At 40.7% G+C, this 16,634-nt stretch overlaps 1 protein-coding gene across 7 annotated transcripts in view; it reads right to left on the bottom strand.

The window, feature by feature from the left end:
* Window positions 1-16,634, bottom strand: part of MICAL3 (microtubule associated monooxygenase, calponin and LIM domain containing 3) — a 347,386-nt gene that overhangs the window by 233,248 nt on the left and 97,504 nt on the right. For 2 of the 7 annotated variants that reach the window (XM_074194935.1, XM_074194933.1), the window contains exon 1: window positions 12,923-13,063. The exons of 1 other annotated variant lie outside the window; for it this stretch is intronic. The gene's annotated coding sequence lies outside the window, so the exon portion shown is untranslated. Of the gene's footprint in view, window positions 1-8,580; window positions 8,701-12,281; window positions 12,385-12,922; window positions 13,064-16,634 lie in introns of those variants that run through there. 4 more of the 7 variants (XM_074194929.1, XM_074194926.1, XM_074194934.1 and 1 more) reach the window with 4 other exon arrangements.

Raw genomic sequence — 16,634 nt, 5'->3', positions numbered from 1 at the left:
ATGCTCCAAAAGCACAGGGTCTAGGTCTGATCAACCTGAAGATTCCCCAAAATAAATCCCTATATATAAATGCTTAATAAATATTTTTTGTTTGACTGATTCCTGCTTCCTGGATCAGGGGCCTATCCATTGTCTCCTGAGAATTAGAACTTAACAGTTTCTCGAAAAAAGGTATAAAAAAACAATAGTCAAGAGCTAATTAAAGTTAGTCATCACCAAGGGGTGTGGCTAGGTGGCACAGTGGATAAGAGCACCAGCCCTGCAGTCAGGAGGACCTGAGTTCAAATCTAGCTTCAGACACTTAATAATTACCTAGCTGTGTGGCCTTGGGAAAGCCACTTAACCCCAAAACTTAAAAATAAATAAATAGATAAATAAATAAATAAAGTTACTCAGCACCAAAATAAAAAAAAAAATAGTCCTACAGCAATGAAGAAGCTCAGGCTAAGATACTTTCTGGTACAATACCCATATCAGGAAACTTTACTAAATACACTGATAAGACACTGACAGTCATCCATAAAAAGTTCTCCCATCTCACCCTTCTCCCCATGAAACAGTAAAAGATACAAATTTCTTTTTTTTTAAATTTTATTTATTTAGTGGCGGCTAGGTGGCGCAGTAGATAAAGCACTGGCCTTGGAGTCAGAAGTACCTGGGTTCAAATCAGGTCTCAGACACTTAATAATTACCTAGCTGTGTGGCCTTGGGCAAGCCACTTAACACCATTTGCCTTGCAAAAACCTAAAAAAAAAAAAAAGAATCATTATCAGGTTCACAAAAACAAAACTTCAGATTGCCCCACTTATGACAACAGCTCTAGTTCCTGAACCAAGAAGTAACATGACCCAAAAGGGTATTAAAAGAGAAAGTCAGTAACAGGGCCATTAACAAGGAAAACTTGAAGAACACTTGTAAAGTGTACTTTGTAAAGAGTAAACCATCTTTGGGATTATAGGAAAAGGGAATTGTGGGAAAGGGAGGACCCCCACTCCCCATAGAAATCAGAGCCAGGAAGACATTAGTTTTACCAGGAGTGGGAAATCTCTCATACATGAAACCTCAATAACCTCAATTTTTAAAAACTTCTCTTTTATAATCAGAAAGATATGTAGGCTAGGAAACAATATAGGACCCCTACATACCAGTCACACTGCTGGGTGCTAGAGATATAAACACAGAAATGAAACTGTCCCTGTCCTCAGGAAACTTAAGAGTCTTTCAGAGAAGACAGTAAGTGCATAAAAAATAAACTTGAGGTTAATTAGAAGGGTAAAAATCAGAAAAGGTTTCATGAAAAATGAAATGCTTGAACTGAGCTTAGAAGGAAACAAGGAACTCTAAAAAGCAGAGGCAAGGAGAGAATATATTCTAGGCCAGGGCAGGGGAACCAGTCCAAAGGGCATAAAGACAAGAAGGTCAGTATGAACAGAATAGAGTGCAAGAAAGAGAGGAATTTATCACAAAGTTGGAAAGATGGGTTGAGGCCAGGTCCTAAAAGTGCTTTAAAAATCAAACAGAAGTTTACACTTGATCCTAAAGTCAACAAGGAGCCCCCAGAATATATTGAGCTGGAAAGTAACATGGTCAGATATGCACATGTAGAAAATGGATCAGGAAAAGACCTTAAGTAGGGAAACTAATTAGAAGGGAATTTCAATACACCATGCAAGCGGTAAAAAAGCTGGAACTGGGGTCATGTGAGTCAAGAAAGGGATGGTCATGAGAGATGTAGAAACAAGAACAATTTGAAGTTGAGGAGATCAAGCAGTCAAGAATATTGCCATGATTGTGAAACTGGGAGACTAAAAGGATGATGGTGTCCCTGGGAGAAAAAGACAGACTCAAAAGAAAGTTCGGTGTGAGGGAAAAGGTGTTCTGTTCTGGATATGTTGAGTTTGAGATAGCTGAAGAAAAATTTTGGTTCAAAAATTCCAAAAAAATTCCAAAAGATAAGAGATAATGACCATGAGATTTATCAAGATAGACACAGAAAAAGTAGAGAAAAATTGAATGGTGGAAATTAGCCCAAAAAGAGAACCATGACTCTCTAGAGTAAGTTTCTTAGGCTACAAGATGAAACAATTTTGATGATAAGATTTAAAAAAAAAAAAGGATTGTACATTAGTGAGATTGGTACACAAGATTAATGGAGACTGGGCAGAGTCAAAATGCAAGATTAGACAATGGAGGATGGATACATGAGTGTGGCATAATCCTTTAAGAATACTTTTGGAAACACTATAGCCGATATTAGCAAGGAAAATTAAAGTCCACAAAAAGAGCTACACTTGTAAGCTATATTAAGGACGAGGAGATCAGAAAAAGGAGAGGATAATAATGGCATTGCTCATGTAGCATAAGCAAGGGAAAACTGAGAACCAGACAAATCACATCACAGGATAAACAATCACTATCTATCATGGGCCAGGTGATGGATGTGGAGGTATGGTGGATAGAGTTCTAGGTTTAAAGTCAGGAAGGCTCATCTTCCTGAATTCAAATCTGACCTCAAACACTAACTGTGACCCTAGGCAAATCACTTCACCCTATTTGTCTCAGTTTCCTCATTTGTAAAATGAGCTGCTGCAAATGGGAGCACAGTCAGACACAACTAAAAAACTACTGAACTGAACATACTAAAATTGAAACTGCACAAAGAAAATCAGCTTGGACCATGAGCAAAGATCCTATGAAAATTTGTGAAGTGTTCTACATTTTTTTGAGTAAAGTATGGATCCAAACTCATTTATTTTTTGCCACCAAACTAATTTCTCCAAGAATTTATGATCTCAATATTTAGTGTTTTTAAAGCATGCTTCCCCATTACTTTGAAGTTTTTGCTGAAAAATCTGGACAAATTTAAAAATTTTGATTGGGTGACCCTGAGAAAAAACACTTATCTTTCCGAGTTTCAATTTTTTCATATGTAGAGGATAATACTGATTCTAGTACCTATTTCACAGTATTATTTTGAGATTGAAATAATATATGTAAACCACTTTGAAAACCATATATACATACAAATATATATGTATATATGTTACATATACATATATAAAAATATACAAATGTTTGTTGCACGAAGACAAAAGAAAATGCCCTTAAGGAGTTTATATTCTATAGAAGGTATATTCTCTTATGTTAAAAGATGGTCAAGTGAATAGAAGTGGAACAGCCCAGCTCCTATACAAGTATCCTAAAAAAAAAAAGAGCCAAAAGAGAGAATTAGATAGCTATGATCAAGAAATCCAATGAGAAACTCAAGTTTCACCCAAACCAGACCTGCACATAGGGGCAGCCAGAAGCCTGTTCCCCCAGGGCAGGTACAAGAAGATTACAAGCCAACAGCAACAGCAGAGACAACAGAGATCAGGGACAAATAGGGCCCCCTACCATCCTATTCAAGAGTGCAAGAGAAAACTCTCCCTAACACAAAGCCCAATTCAGGTTTGAAATATCAGTATTCAGAAGATTAACAAACAAATATTATGGATCGGGCCATATTAATGGGTGCTTTTCAAGTACAAAAATAATTTTTTAAAGAAAAAAATTATATTTAGATCATTTTAAAGAGGAAACGGGAAAATCAGGAAAGACCTGAAAATAGCACCTGAGAGGACACTAGGTCACCTGACAGGTGAAGGTTAAGTAGGAAATACATTTCAGACAAGAGAGTAGGATAGCCTGTGCAAAGACAGTGAGGCAGAAAATGGATTCTCCAGGACTGAGATCAAGTTGACGTTTGGCTGGATAGTAGTCTTGGGAAGCAATGGGTAATAAGCCTGTAAGAAGACTGTGAGGGGTTGTAATGTGCTAAGTAGAATAGTTAGGCAATAGAGTCCATAGAGGTCTCAAATAGCAAGAATTAATATTACATGATTGCTCTTATACTTTAAGAAAATATCACTTTGGGGGGTGGCTAGGTGATGCAGTGGATAGAGCACCAGCCCTGGAGTCAGGAGTACCTGAGTTTAAATCCTACCTCAGACACTTAATAATTGCCTAGCTTTGTGGCCTTGGGCAAGTCACTTAACTCCATCTACCTTGCAAAAAACCCTAAAAAACCCCTCCAAAACAAAAGAAAATATCACTTTGGCTGCTGTAGAGAAATGGAATAGAGAAGGAAGAAGGAAGATCAAATACAAGGCCCAGACAATTATTCTGGTGAGGTGCTGGGGGCCTAAATTAGAATGGGTAGCATTGTGAATGGTGACAGAGAATGGATACTAGAGATATGGTGGAGGCTAAAGTAGGATTCACAACACTTGGCAAATGAATATGAAGGGTGACAATGGGAGTAGACAGGAAAGTCAAGAGTAACTGTATAACAAGTTCTGTTTTGAACATGCTAAATTTGAGGCAGTTATGGAACATTCAATTCAAAATATGCAATATACAGTGTAGTACTGGAGTTCAGAGGAGACATCTAGGGTTAGATGTAAAATTCTGGGCACATTTGCATAGAAATGATAATTATCTCTTGCTCCCTTGGATTCAATGACATGAGGAAGGAAGCCTTGGAGGGGAGGGAGAAAAGGGAAGGAAGCAAGGGGGGGGAAACTGATGGGAACTGAGATATGGACATGGGTAGAAACAAGAAAATCCAGACAGGAGAAAGTGATCAGAAATAATAGGTAATCAACAGTGCTGCAAAGTCAAGAAGAATGAGAACTGGGCTAAGGTCAATTAGACAATTAAGAGATCACCAAAAACTTTGCAAAGATCACTTTCAACTAAGCAATAAAGTCAAAAATCATACTGTTACGAGTGGAAAAAATGAACGGCAAGCTGAGAAAGTAAAGGCAAGAAGTGCAGAGCTTCAACTATGAAAGGATGGAAAAAGAAAATTATAGTTTGAGGGGATGTTAGAACCAATAGATTTTTTTTTCAAGATGATGTGGTATGTTAATAGGTAAGTGGGAAAAAGCGAGTAGATGAGAAATAATTCTGGGGGCAGAAGGAGACAGGGTGGGATGATCAAAGGTATAAATAGAAAAGAAGATACCCTGATGATAAGGGCGACTTTATCAAAAACTGAAATAAAGAAAGGATTATTATCAAAAGATTTGAGGATATAAAGCATGAGAGAAAAGTCAACCAGTGTACTTCAGTTGTCAAGTCTTATCAATTCCACCCCCTTAACAACTCTCATGTCTATACCCTAACTTTACACCTCACAATCTGATTTTCCATCTTCAGTCACTCCTTCTCCAATCCATCTTCCACAAAGTTGTCCTAAAATCCTAAATAGGTCTAACCACTGCCTTTACCTGCTATTCAAGAAGGTCCAATCAAATATAACCTATTCAGGTTGACATTATAGCTTCTCATAGTCTAACTCCAGGATTATACACTGGTTCCCCTCACATCCTGTACTCAAAATAGCAATATAACAAAATAACCTCTTTTTTGCTACTTAGAAAGTAGATTTCTATTTTCCATAGTGCCTAAAAAGTTGGCCTTTTCCCCTCTAGCCAAGACTCAGCTTAAGGGTCTTCAAAAGGTTTCAGTGATTCCTAAATTATGGGTCCAAGTCCTGGGGCCTATATACACAAAAATACCCATCATTATTTGCTTATCAGTGATCTCCTATCTCTATAGAAGGACTGGAGAATTCTAAGGGGAGGAATTGTTTAACTTCTTTGGTTAAGTGTCATTCAGTAGGTCAATCAATCAATCAATAAACATTTATTAAGCATAGTGGTAGGTCCTCATCTAAGATTAGGGGTATACAAAAATAGACAGTCTTAGTTCTCAAGGAGCTTGCAAATAGAATTGAGAAAGAATGGGAAAGGCTTCCAAGTAGAGAGTGGGATTTTTAGTTAGGACTTAAAATCAGGGAGGTCAGTAATCAGAATGAGGGTGGAAGGGAAGAGAAAAGACTGGAGAAAGATGGGCGAGGGATATGGTGGGGAGAAGGTGGAGATCTTCCCTCACTTCCTGAAACAGCCAGGAGGCCAATGTCACTATATATATCAGAAATCAAAGTGTAAGGACATTGGAAAGGTAGAAAGGGGCTAGGTTATGAAGGGCTTTGAATGACAAACAGCATTCTGTAATTGCTACTGGAGGCAATTAGAAACCAGTTTTTTTTTTAACTGGGGGAGGGGAGGGAGGTAACTTGATCAGATCTGTGCTTTAAGAAAATCACTTGATGATGGACTGTGGAGGAGAGAGACTTGAGACAGGCAAACTCACTTGGGCTAATAGCCCCATCCAATAGTCCTAGTATAAGAGAGTCTGCACTTGTGGCAGTGTCAGAATAGGTACCTATTTGGGGGGGGGGGGGGGGAGACCAAAGTATGAAAGGAGATCCCATGCTGAGAGGGTAGAGAGTCCATTATGCCTTTCTTAATGAATTCTAATTGCTCAAGCAATCACAACATAAAGTCAGTGATCTTTAAAAACCCTTGGGAAGAAATGCTGAAGATCTTGAGAAAGGCAAAGGTACCAATTTTCACAAAAATAGTATAGTCTGCAACCTATACTCTGGTATGCTTGACTAGTAAAATCTAAGAATATTAGTGAACATTTCCTTTTTCTGACATTCCCTCAACTGGTAGATCAAAGGACTGTTTATAGATAACTTACTGGGATTTCTGCAAAGCATTTTATGAGATCTTTTGTGCTACTCTGGACAATATAGGTTAGACAAGAGTAGAAGTTAGGTTGGTTGAAATCAGTTAAAGAACCAGCTGTAAAAGAATAATCATCAATGGTCTAATTTCAACTGAGGGATCTAAAGGAGCATATTTAACATGGACAAGGTTACATATGTCATAATTATCAAACCTGCTAACATATTAAGATGACTAACCATAAAAAATATATTGCCAAATAAGACTGGGCTGAATCTAATAAGATAAAAAAATGTATTGGAGATAATCATACAGCTAGACTGAAGTTATACTATCTCTCACATTCATTCCCTTCTCTCCATTTTCATCTCTTGTTATGTACTACTGCAAACAGCCTTCAAGTTGATCTCCCTACCTCCAGTTTCAACCATTCAACCTCCACAAAGCTAAAAAAAAAAATGATATTCCTAAAACACAGGTTTGACCATGTCATTCCCTGCCAATAAACTCCATTGGTTCCCTAATACCTAGAGGATAAAATGTAAAACTGGGCTTTAACCTATCTTCTCAGACTTATTATATAGAATTATTCTTCATTCAACTGCCCAGCCAAATTGACTTTCTTGCTTTTTGTCACACAAGACACTCTATTGTCTGTTTACTTGACTTTATAAGAGGGTAATTATATATCTGGAATGTATTCTTTCTTCATATTCACCTCTCAGAATCCTTTGTAATTTTAACAGAACAGGGAAAGATCTCTTTCTGCCAATGGAAAGACTGTGGGCAGTAAGAGGTTAAGTGACTTGTCTTGGATGAGTTTACCAGTAGCTATCAGAGGCAGAATTTGAACTCAAGTCTCCCAAAATAAGCTTTAAACGAGATCGAAATTAGACCCTACTTCCTCCCCTGTCTGTAACAGTGAAGGGAAAAAAAGCTAGAGCAAACAAACAAAATACCTAACCTCAAAGAAAAACTAAGTCCCAAGTAACTTCTTAGAAAGAGGTTAGATCAAAAGTATGGTCAGATTCTTCTGCTTTATTCAAAATAAATTCTAGAAATTAAAAACCAAGAAGGCAGGAAACGAAGGAAAAATTGTCCCGGAAAATTAAAGTTGCTGTTAATTTCCAGATATCTTTTTTAAAAGAATTTTTTAAATTTTTGTTTATTTAAGGCAATGGGGTTAAAAGTGACTTGCCCAAGGTCACAGAGTTAGGCAATTATTAAGTGTGGGAAGTTCAAATTTGAACTCAGGTCCTCCTGACTCTAGGGCAGGCGCTTTATCCACTGCGCCACCTAGAGGTTCCCCAATTTCCAGATATCTCTAACAAAGAAAGGATTTAGGAAAGCAAGAGACTCACACAAGACTCAATCTTGTCTGTTTATATAGCTAAGGAGTCATATTAACTGAACAGATTTTAGACCAAATGCCCCTGGGTTTATAATGTCAAGAAGACTATAATGGGAGCAGCTAGGTGGGGCAGTGGATAGAACACCAGCCCTGGAGTCAGGAGGACCTGAGTTCAAATATGGATTCTGCTGCTTAATAATTACCTAGCTGTGTGGCCTTGGGCAAGTCACTTAATCCCACTGCCTTGCCCAAAAAAACCCCTATAGCAGAAGGAAAGCTTAAGTAAATAGAACTCTATGCACTAGAGACACTTCATCTATCTTTATAATGGAATATTAAGAATTATTTTTCTGAACACAGATTGTTTCTATTCAGCTTATCTTTTCCCTTATCCTGCTTCCTTTTTTAAGCTGTTGAGGAAAGAAAGGATCAAAGAAGGGAAAAACCCATTCAACATGGATGGGATGGTGATAACTGTCAACAGAGAGAAGGTAGAACTGATCAATTTTAATTTTTGTTTATGCTCTTTCTGGCAAGCAAATTTTATAGCTGAAACGACAAAACCAAAAACCACTTAATGGGAGTTGATACCCAAGGAAAATGAGGAGAGATTAAGAAAAATTGACCACTTCAAATGAATTCAATTACCTGTCCCAGAAGACCTGGTAGATATGATTGGTGAGACACTATCAGTGATATCTGAAAGATCAGGTCTGTTAAACTGGAAAATGGCAAAACTGGTAAACGATGTCAATTCCTGGGAAAATTCTAGAATGAATCATTAAAGAGATGATTAGTGAACATCTAGAAAATGAAACACGGGGAGGGGGAGAGCAGCTAGGTGGAACAGTTGGATGTCAGGAGGGCCTGGATTCAAATTCATTCTTAGATACTTGTTACTTACTAGTTGTGTGACCCTATTGCAAGAAAGAGGGGAAGGAAGGAAGGAAGGAAGGAAGGAAGGAAGGAAGGAAGGAAGGAAGGAAGGAAGGAAGGAAGGAAGGAAAGAAGGAAGGAAAGAAGGAAGGAAGGAAGGAAGGAAGGAAGGAAGGAAGGAAGGAAGGAAGGAAGGAAGAAAGAAAGCAAGCTCATCATCAGGAGCCAAAATGGTGTCATCAAGAGTAGTAGTAGTAGTCATCAAGTATCATGCTGGATAAATCTTTTAACCTTTTTTGACTGTTGTGGATATAGTTTACCTAGATTTTTAACAAGTATCTCGTGCTACTCTAATAAAGAGTCGAGATGAGGGTGAAATGAAAGCAAAATTAGATCTGGAAATGGTAGAAGGGTCAAACTGAAAAATGTTAATTTGGAAAGAGTAATTAATGGAATGTCCCCAAGGATCTGTGCTTGGCATTGTTGAATATTTTTTATCAAAGACTTAGAAAAAGATCTAAATAGCAAGCTTTAGAAATGTGCAGATGAAGGGGGTGGCTAGGTGGCACAGTGGATAGAGCAGTGCCCCTGGAGTCAGGAGTACTTGAGTTCAAATCTGGCCTTGGACACTTAATAATTACCTTGCTGTGTGGCCTTGAGCAAGCCACTTAACCCCATTGCCTTGTAAAAACTAAAAAAAAAAGAAAAGAAAAAAAAAGTACAGATGACAAAAAAGCATTATAACACAAGATGAGAGGGTTCAAAAAAGACTTCAATAAAGAACTGAATGTAATAAGGAAAAAATTCATAGGGATAAATCTTCAAAAATCTGACTTAACAAGTACAAGGTAGAATAGCATGGTTGGATGATTTGTCTGAAAAACATCTAGAGGTTTTAGTTAGTTGCAAGTTCAATGTGAGTCACCAGAATGATATTGCTGCCAAAAAAAAAACGAAGCAAATGCCATCTTGAGTTATATGAAGAGACAATCATTTTTACAAAAAAGGAGGTGTAGTCCCACTATACTCTTATACTCTTATTCTGGTCAGGCCACATTTAGAGTATTATGTTCAATTCTGGGCATATTTCTAAGATACTGAAAAAGCTTGAGCTGCTTGGTACAGTTGGGTGATGAAGTGGGCAGAGCACTGGACCTGAAAGGAGGAAGACTCATCTTCCTAAATTCAATCTGGCCTCAGACACTTATTAGCTGTGTGATCCTGGGCAAGTCACTTAACCTTGTTTGTCCCAGTTTCCTCATCTGTAAAATGAGGTAAGAAGTAAATGGCAAACCACTCCAATATCTCTGCCAAGAAAATACCAAATAGGGTCATAAAGAGTCAGACATGACCAAAACAACCAACAATGAAGCTTGAAAAAACTCAGAAAGGCAGCAAGGATGGCAATGGCACTTGAGTTCATGGCATGGGAGATCAGCTGAAAGATAGGGAGATTTTAATTTAAAAAAGAGAAGACTTGGGGAAAGCACAATAACTGTTTTCAAGTAACTGAGAAAGTCTGACATGTAGGAAAAAGGATTAGACTTTTTCTGTTAAATACCAAGATTAAAATGATAAATATAGTTTGCATTCCAGGCAAAACCTATCCAGAATTCAAGTTTAATGAAGATATCAACCAAGGCTTGGAAATAAACTGAGAACCTTCCTTTGAAAAAGGCTTTCTTTCAAACAATTCTGAAAGAGCTAGAAGACTTATTCTGCATCTGAAGGCCAAACTAGGAACAGTGGGTAGAAGCTGCAAAGAGGAAAATTTAGACAGACCCAGAAGTAGTAGATTCCCCCTTGTGGAGTTACATGAGAAAAACTAATTCTATAGTAACTGGGATATCTTTGGGGGTATGCGTTGAGCCTCTGAGTTCCCCCTAACTTGGAAATTCTGAGCCTGTTAAACATTTTATTGATAGCTGTGGCATAGTCTATGGGAGAGCTTGAAAAGACTGCAGATCACCTCTGCCTGAGTCCTGACCAATATATTCTGACCCTGCTTCTGAAATGGCAAAAATACATATTTGAGGAATTAAAAGAGGTTTATATAACTGTATTATAAAGATCACTCATTAGTAAGTTGTCCCAAAAGCAAGTTAAACCTCAGAATGTGTTCCCCATCTTGTGAATTGTACTACCTTATCTTTAAGGTATCACTTAATCTGGATTGTCTTGTTTGACTTTCTTAGTCCTGTGAGAAGTGAATGTGCTTCCTTTTCAACATACTATTAGAAAAAAAGAAGGGAAGGTATAATTTCTTAAACGTTGGTTAGGGGGTGGCTAGGTGGCACAATGAATAAAGCACCCGCCTTGGAGTCAGGAGTACCTGGGTTCAAATCTGGACTCAGACACTTAATAATTACCTAGCTGTGTGGCCTTGGGCAAGCCACTTAACCCTATTTGCCTTGCAAAAATCTAAAAAAAAAAAAGTTGGTTAGAGATGGGGCAGCTGGGTGGCACAGTGGATAGAGTACTGCCCCTGGAGTCAGGAGGACCTGAGTTCGAATCCTGCCTCAAACACTTAATAATTACCTAGCTGTGCCTTGCAAAAAAAAAACAAACCCATAAAGTTGGTTGGTTAGAGAAGGGAACATCATTTGTTTACTAACCCAAGAAAAGGATGTCAGACTCACAGCATAATCAAACACTGAAAAATTTTATTTAGAATGTTTTCAGATATAATATACTTTTAAAACACAAAAGGAGTTTTAGTTTAGTCCAGGTTACAAGAGAATACACTCAACATTTAACAGGAACATTCTGTCATGATTCTACAGACCTGGAACAAGGAGCTGAAACCTGCCCACTCTTGTCATTTAAGCACAATCAAAAAAAGCTAAAAAGTTTACATCTCAGAATGAAAGAAAACTGCATTCCAAGTTTCTGACCCAAGGACATGTGACAATCATATACCGGATTTAAAAGTTCCTCTTAAAGGCCCCATTACAGACAGGCTCGCAGGAATAGGCAGCCAACCCGCAATAATAATTTGGCATCGTTTTTATAATGCCAGGTAATGAGAGGTTGAAGCATGCCTGCTGGATAGAAGCATTTCATTCCTTAAATTAGATGTTTCTCTCATTACAAAACCTAGCTCATTCCAGGCCCTGGTTTATTGCCACCCGAGAATCTTAGATCTAGAATCTAGAACGATTAGGAATCTCCGGGGTCACTTAGGCCAACTAGTTTTATTTTACAGGTAAGAAATCTGACTCAGGTAGGTTCCCAGGTCCCGACTTCAGAGCTCTGCCCAATGTGCCCTGCTGCCCACAGAAAACCCCAAACGGGCGCTGCTATCTTCACGCTTAAATACCACCTCACCCACACCCGGCATTCCTCAAAATAAAAATAAAACGAGTGTGTGGAAGCAGCGGCTGTCCCCACGGGCCGCTTCCACCGTCCTCGGGCGTTCCGCAAAGCAGAAGGAAAGCGATCTAAAGGGGGTCGGGGCTCCGGGCAGCACCTACCCAGGGTTCAAGCCTAAGGCGCGGGTCGGCCAAGAGACGGGCTGGGGCCGGGCCGAGGGCCTCCCGGGAGCCGCTCCGACGAACAAAGCCCGCGGCCGGCCGCCCCTCCCTCGGAGCCTCCTACCTGCGGGAGCCGCGGCCCCGCGCCGCCCGGGGGCCGCCAGCGAGCACCTCCCCCGGGGCTGCCCCGCGCTCACCTCCGCCTCGCGCCGCGCCGGCCCGGGCCGCCGGGCGCCGCTCCGGCCTCGCAGCCAAGCCGGCGGGCAGCAGCGCGGGCGCCGCTCCGGCCTCGCAGCCAAGCCGGCGGGCAGCAGCGCGGGCGGCGGGCCGGCCTCGCAGCCAAGCCGGCGGGCAGCAGCGCGGGCGCCGCTCCGGCCTCGCAGCCAAGCCGGCGGGCAGCAGCGCGGGCGGCGGGCCGGCCTCGCAGCCAAGCCGGCGGGCAGCAGCGCGGGCGGCGGGCCGGCCTCGCAGCCAAGCCGGCGGGCAGCAGCGCGGGCGCCGCTCCGGCCTCGCAGCCAAGCCGGCGGGCAGCAGCGCGGGCGGCGGGCCGGCCTCGCACATGGGGGGCGGGGGCCCCCGGGCGCGCCCACCGCTCCTCACAGGCTGGGGGGCCCTCCGTGCCCCTTTCTCGCCTCCCTTACCAGAGTTCCGGCTCCCTACGCGCAAGAGGCAACTGAAGTAAGCACGCCACGCCCTTCCTCCGCTCCCACCCGCGGGGTCCCGTTGGTATGCTCCTGATACTACTCCGGGAGCGGGAGGGGGAGGAGGTGAGTGGTTGGGAGGCTGGACGTGGGGCGGGGAAACCACACGAAGTGACCAATGGGGAGGCGGAAGGAGCAGAATCAAATCGTGCCAGGTGGGGAGAGGGAAGGATGAGTTTAAAGAGACCTTGTGCTTGGCGCGCATGTGCTCTCCCCCCAATAGCTTCATAATTGTTTATATCTCTCTGACGCCCTATGGAATGTTTTAGCCTTCATTTTATTTTTTTTAAGGTTTTGCAAGGCAGTGGGTTTAAGTGGCTTGCCCAAGGCCATACAGCTTGGTAATGATTAAGTGTCTGAATCTGGATTTGAACTCAGGTCCTCCTGATTCTAGGGCCGGTGCTCTATGCACTGCACCATCTAGCCGCCCCTATCCTTCATTTCCTTAGGTTGTTTTTAGGTTTGGTTTTTTTTTTTTTTTTGCAAGGCAAAGGGGGTTAAGTGGCTTGCCCAAGGCTACACAGCTTGGTAATGATTCAGTGTCTGAATCTGGATTTGAACTCAGGTCCACCTGATTCTAGGGCCGGTGCTCTATGCACCGCATCTAGCCGCCCCTATCCTTCATTTTCGAAGAAGATCAAGACATCAGGGAGGTGATGCCGAGACAAGCATATGATTATATTTGAGTGAGGGGGAGACTGGGCTGGGTCACCAGCTTCACTTTCTCCTCCAGAGCTATCTCCGTATAAATCAGGACTGCTGAAGATGTCCCTGGATATGAGGCAATCAGGGTTAAGTGATTTGCCCAAGGTCACACAGCTGGTAAGGAGTTCAAATGCAGCCTATAGATCCTCCACAAAGCCCCATAGATCTGACCTTAGCTTCAGCGGCTCTCTGTTGCCTCGAAAACAAAATTTGAACCCATTTAAAATCCTTCCCCCAATATTTTAGTAATGTGTTAAAAAAAAACATCATTTGTACCAAAAAAACCATCATTTGTATAAAATCCTTCCCCCACCTGCCTCAAATTTCTTTTCCACCCTTACTGCATATTACACTCCTTCCCAATTTCTATGATTTGGACAAACCGATCTTCTTGTTTCTCCTGAACATCCTTCCAACGTCCATCACTAGCTTTGCATGAACTGTCTCCCTACTCATCTACACTGCTTAGAATCCCTAATTTCCATCAACTCTCAACTCAAGCCTCAGGTACTCTTATACCTTTCCTGATCCACTACCACCATCCATTCCTGGCTCCTAGTGCCTATTTGTATGTAGTCCATATAAACTATCAGAAAAACCTGAATTTTAATTTATGCTCAGACTCTTGCTAGTTATATGACCCTGGGCAAGTTACAACCTCTGTCCACTTCAATTTCTTCAACTGTAAAAATGAAGATAAATGGTGCCAAGTTTGTAGAAAAGATCCAATGAGATAATATTTATAAAGGTTTAGAAAAACACCTGTAAAATAGTAGACACTTACTTCTTGTTCCCTTCCCCTTATGTAATAAAGGAGATAGGAGCAACTCTGGGTATCTACCTGAGTGTCTTCCAGGCCTGGACATGTACCCTAGTTCATTTCTACAGGATTCCAAACTCTGGTTCTTTATCAAAGGACGCTGAAAGGTAGCTCCTGATTGGTGGGAGGGTGGTGCAGTTGTTTTATCAAGAATGTGACCCACCACAGTGTCAAGAAGTGCCATCCATTTTTTCAGGTGCATTCTCTCTTCTGGTTCTTCTAGTGTGGTGTTTAATTTTTTCACACAGACTTCTAGAGATCTACAAGGGGAGGGAAGCCTTGAGCCCTATATGCTTCTACTTGTGTTCTTTCTCTGAGCTCGTCAGCAAACTGCAATTCTGAGAAATGCATCCTTCTAGCAATTATGGCTACCTCAAACAATCAATCAGTGAATATTTATTAAGTGCCTACCCTGTGCCAGTTTGAGAGGTCCTGAGTCCAATGCCAGCTGTCCAGCAGTAGAAGATACCCACAGAAACACCACTGTTCAAAAGAGAAATATCACCACCAGGAGGATCCTACAACTGAAAAAAAAATTAAGAAAACCCAAGAGCTAAAATAAGATCTTATCATGGCAAGGTTGGAGAACTTGGAAACATTACTACTTATTGCACTCTGCTAGGTCCTTTGGTGGTTTGTCAACATCCACTCCAAGATCTTTAATCTCTGCTTCAAAGCTTTCCAGCAGTGACATCCTTAACTCCTGTGCCTCAAGCCACTCCCTCCCTCTCATTTGTGTCAGTTCATTTTTTTCATGGCCCCTTTTACCTAGTTATGACATCAATATCTCCTCAACATCCCTCTCCTCACTTTTCCTCTCAACCACCAAACCCACAGTGTTAGGGGAATATGGAGGGAAGTTTTTGACAAAGAACAAACCAAAAAAGTGTACCTCATCATTCTAATACAAAATTCATAATATATTTTTGGCAAATATTTTCATCAAAAATCATTCAAGATTTCCTGCCTGCCAGACTCTCTGCTAGGTGCTAAACATTCAGGTGCAAGTATCCCTTCTCACCAAATGTTACATGGACTATGTGTTAGAGCTTTCTGAGCTCCTCTGGTCTGAAAAGTCACAGTCAGATACACAGTAACTTGTTTCTAACATACAGATGTCATTTTGGTCCCCTTCAAAAACAAAAACCAATCAAACTCCCTTCTCACAATGATCTTAAAATAATGTTAGAAAATACCATTTTCAAGATAGTATGTATTTTTTGATAGACCACATTCATTAGCAGAACTTCACAGCTTTCAGTGAACAGTAATTCACAGAAGTGACTTTTCAATCTTTGCATAAGGAACAGAAATACACTTTGTTATGACTTAATTCTACTTCACATCAGCCAAGCCATCTTCTTGGCATAGTTCAAAGACAATAGACTTGCTTGATGTCAGAAGACCTGACAAATTGGTTCTACCACATATTAACTGTGAAAGACCTTGGACAGGTTTGTGGTGGTGGTGGTGGTGGTGGTGTGTTTATACACAATTCAGGAAGCTTTTATTTAGCCCCTGCTCTGTGCCAGGCAGTGTGATATGTGCTGGGGATAACAGAAGTTTACATTTTTTTTAAGTCATTTAGCTTTTCTCTTCATAAAATCAATATATGTGCTTGGCTTAAGAAACCCTTCCTTGCAACTCAGAGATAAGTAGTTTAAATATTCTCAACCCATTTTACAATGAGAAACACAATCTCAGAGAAATGAAATGATTTTGAGTGAAATGAATCTCATAGCTAATAAATGTTGGAACTCATGCCTCGAGAACATCTGATCTCCTCCTACTTTACATTACTTCTAAAACTTCCCTGGGCTTAAAATAAATGTTATAAAATTTGCATTACCTGTCTAATCAGAGTTGCTGTTCATGATTCATGAAATTTTGTCCGTAAAAAAATTTTTTAATCACAAAGGGCTTCATACTTGTGAGTTACAGTTTTCCACAAACAGTTCCTCAATTTTAAAAATTGAATTAAGCAACTAACATGCACAAAATATTATGCTGAGGGCTGAAAATTCCTGAACTTCCATTTCTCTATGAAGTCTTCCTAGATAGTTCAAAAGAAAGTTCATGGTTATTCTTTCTGGTTTTGGATATTGCATAGCTATTTTCCCTATCCTA

The sequence above is a fragment of the Macrotis lagotis genome, chromosome 7 (assembly GCF_037893015.1).
Source record: "Macrotis lagotis isolate mMagLag1 chromosome 7, bilby.v1.9.chrom.fasta, whole genome shotgun sequence".
Taxonomy (NCBI): domain Eukaryota; kingdom Metazoa; phylum Chordata; class Mammalia; order Peramelemorphia; family Peramelidae; genus Macrotis; species Macrotis lagotis.
Note: the sequence above shows the minus strand (reverse complement) of the source record. Positions and strands in the feature narration are given on the sequence as shown.